Raw genomic sequence first — 3952 nt, forward strand, 5'->3', positions numbered from 1 at the left:
AGTGGGTGTGCATCCAACTCGCTTGCTCACGAAGACCTAGGGCAATTTGAGGAAGCCCATCATTGGAATATACAAACCAAGTTCTATAATGAAAAATTCCCACTAGTATATGAAAGTGACATAACGAGAGACTCTCTATCATGAAGATCATGGTGCTACTTTGAAGCACAAGTGTGGTAAAAGGATAGTAAGATTGTCCCTTCTCTCTTTTTCTCTCATTTTTTTTATTTGGGCCTTTTTTCTTTTTTTTATGGCCTCTTTTTTTCGTCCGGAGTCTCATCCCGACTTATGGGGGAATCATAGTCTCCATCATCCTTTCCTCACTTGGGACAATGCTCTAGAAAATGATGATCATCACACTTTTATTTTTCTTACAACTCAACAATTACAACTCGATACTTAGAACAAATATGACTCTATATGAATGCCTCCGGCGGTGTACCGGGATATGAAATGAATCAAGAGTGACATGTATGAAAGAATTATGAATGGTGGCTTTGCCACAAATACGATGTCAACTACATGATCATGCTAGCAATATGACAATGATGGAGCGTGTCATAATAAATGAAAAGGTGGAAAGTTGCATGGCAATATATCTCGGAATGGCTATGGAAATGCCATGATAGGTAGGTATGGTGGCTGTTATGAGGAAGGTATATGGTGGGTGTGTGATACCGGCGAAAGGTGCGCGGTATTAGAGAGGCTAGCAATGGTGGAAGGATGGGAAAAAGTGCATATAATCCATGAACTCAACATTAGTCATAAAGAACTCATATACTTATTGCAAAAATCTAGAAGTTATCAAAGCAAAGTATTACGCGCATGCTCCTAGGGGGATGATTGGTAGGAAAAGACCATCGCTCGTCCCCGACCGCCACTCATAAGGAAGACAATGAATAAATAAATTATGCTCTGACTTCATCACATAACGGTTCACCATACGTGTATGCTACGGGAATCACAAACTTTAACACAAGTATTCTTTAAATTAAAAACTACTAAACTAGCATAACTCTAATATTATCACCTCCATATCTCAAAACAATTATCATGCTTCAATCTTCTCTTAGTATTCAACGCACTCAAAAGAAAATTTCACATATCTTGAACACCAAGCATATTTATATTAAGCAAATTACCATGCTATTAAGACTCTCAAAGTATTTTAAGTGAAGCATGAGAGATCAATAGTTTCTTTAAAACAAACCACCACCATGCTCTAAAATATCTAAGTGAAGCACATAGAGAAAAATTATAACGCTCAAAAGATATAAGTGAAGTGCATAGAGCAAAACTACATAGCTCAAAAGATTTAAGTGAAGCACATAGAGTATTCTATCAAATTTCAATTCAAGTATGGCTCTCTCAAAAGGTGTGTACAGAAAGGATGATTTTATCATACTAACAAACAAAGACACAAATAATACAAGACGCTCCAAGCAAAACACATATCATGTTGGTGAATAAAAATATAGCTCCAAGTAAATTACCGATGGAAGTGGACGAAAGAGGGGATGCCTTCCGGGGCATCCCAAAGCTTTGACTTTTTTGTGTCCTTGGATTATCTTGGGGGTACCATGGGCATCCCCAAGCTGAGGCTCTTTCCACTCCTTGTTCCATAATCCATCAAAAGAACTCACCCAAAACTTGAAAACTTCACAACACAAAACTCAATAGAAATCTCGTGAGCTCCGTTAGAGAAAGAAAACAAAAGACCACTTCAAGGTACTGTAATGAACTCATTATTTATTTATTTTGGTGTTAAACCTACTGTATTCCAACTTCTATATGGATTATAAACTATTTTACTAACCATAGATTCATCAAAATAAGCAAACAACACACGAAAAACAGAATCTGTCAAAAACAGAACAGTCTGTAGTAATCTGTATCTAGCGCAAGATATGGAACCCCAAAAATTCTAAAATAAATTGATGGACGTGATTAATTTATTTATTAATCATATTCAAAAAGAATTAACTAAATATCACTCTTCAAATAAAAATGACAGCAGTTCTCGTGAGCGCTAAAGTTTCTGTTTTTTACAGCAAGTTCAACAAGACTTTCGCCAAGTCTTCCCAACGGTTCTACATGGCACAAACACTAATTAAGCACAAAAAACACAACCAAAACATAGGCTAGATAATTTATTTATTAAATATCAGCAAGTAAAAATATTGGGATGTCTCCCCAACAAGCGCTTTTCTTTAAAGACTTATAGCTAGGCATTGATAATTTTAATGATGCTCACATGAAAGACAAGAATTGAAGCACAAAAGGAGCATCATAAAGCATGTGACAAACACATCTAAGTCTAACATACTTCCTATGCATAGGAATCTTATAGGCAAACAAATTATCAAGGCAAGCAAAAACTAGCATATGCAAGGAAGAGGAAAGAAACAATAGTAATCTCAACATAACGAGAGGTAATTTAGTAACATGAAAATTTCTACCACTATATTTTCCTCTCTCATAGTAATTACATGTAGGATCATAAGAAAATTCAACAATATAGATATCACATAAAATATTCTCAACATGATCCACATGCATGCAAAGTTGGCACTTTTCCGAAATAATGGGATTAACATTAACTAAAGTCATGACCTTCCCAAACGCACTTTTATCAAAAACTTCATAAAATTGAACATTCTCTAAATATGTGGGATCTAAAGTTGACATTCTTCCAAACCCACTTTCAATATTATTGCAAACATTATAATCAATCTCATATTCATCATGGGGCTTAAATAAATTTTCAAGATCATAAGAAGAATCACCCCAATCATGATCATTGCAACAAGTAGTAGACATAGCAAAACTAGCATCCCCAAGCTTAGGGTTTTGCATCTTATTAGCACAATTGACATTAAAATAATTTATAATAGAATCATTGCAATCATGCTTTTTATTCAAAGATCTATCTTGAGTCACTTTACGGATTTCAGGCAAAACCTTATAAAGATAATCTAGTGCATCCAAATCACTAGGAATTGGTTCATCATAATTGGATCTCTTAAAAAGATTGGCAAGTGGACGAGGATCCATAGATCTTAGCTTCTCTATTTAGTAATAAATAAACAACTATTCCAACCATACAAGCAAACAAGAAACTGGCAAAAAGAGGCAAATAGAGAAAGAGAGGGAGGATAGAGAGAGAGGGCGAATAAAACGGCAAGGGTGAAGTGGGGGAGAGGAAAACGAGAGGCAAATGGCAAATAATGTAATGCGAGAGATAGGGATTGTGATGGGTACTTGGTATTTTGACTTTTTGCGTAGACTCCCCGGCAACGGCGCTAGAAATCCTTCTTGCTACGTCTTGAGCTTGCGTTGGTTTTCCCTGAAGAGGAAGGGATGATGTAGCAGAGTAGCGTAAGTATTTCCCTTAGTTTTTGAGAACCAAGGTATCAATCCAGTAGGAGCCCACGCTCAAGTCCCTCGTACCTGCACAAAGCGATAGCTACCCGCAACCAACGCGATTAGGGGTTGTCAAGCCCTTCACGGTCACTTACGAGAGTGAGATATGATAGATAGAATATTTTTGGTATTTTTGATATAAAGATGCAAAGTAAAAAGTAAAAGCAAAGTAAATAGCAAAACAATATAAAAGTGATGGAGAATGATATGATGAGAATAGACCCGGGGGCCATAGGTTTCACTAGTGGCTTCTCTCGAGAGCATAAGTTTTCTACGGTGGGTGAACAAATTACTGTTGAGCAATTGACAGAATTGAGCATAGTTATGAGAATATCTAGGCATGATCATGTATATAGGCATCACGTCCGTGACAAGTAGATCGAAACGATTCTGCATCTACTACTATTACTCCACTCATCGACCGCTATCCAGCATGCATCTAGAGTATTATGTTAAAAACAGAGTAACGCTTTAAGAAAGATGACATGATGTAGAGATATAAACTCATGCAATATCAAATAAACCCCAT

Source organism: Triticum dicoccoides, chromosome 7A (assembly GCF_002162155.2).
Source record: "Triticum dicoccoides isolate Atlit2015 ecotype Zavitan chromosome 7A, WEW_v2.0, whole genome shotgun sequence".
Lineage (NCBI taxonomy): Eukaryota > Viridiplantae > Streptophyta > Magnoliopsida > Poales > Poaceae > Triticum > Triticum dicoccoides.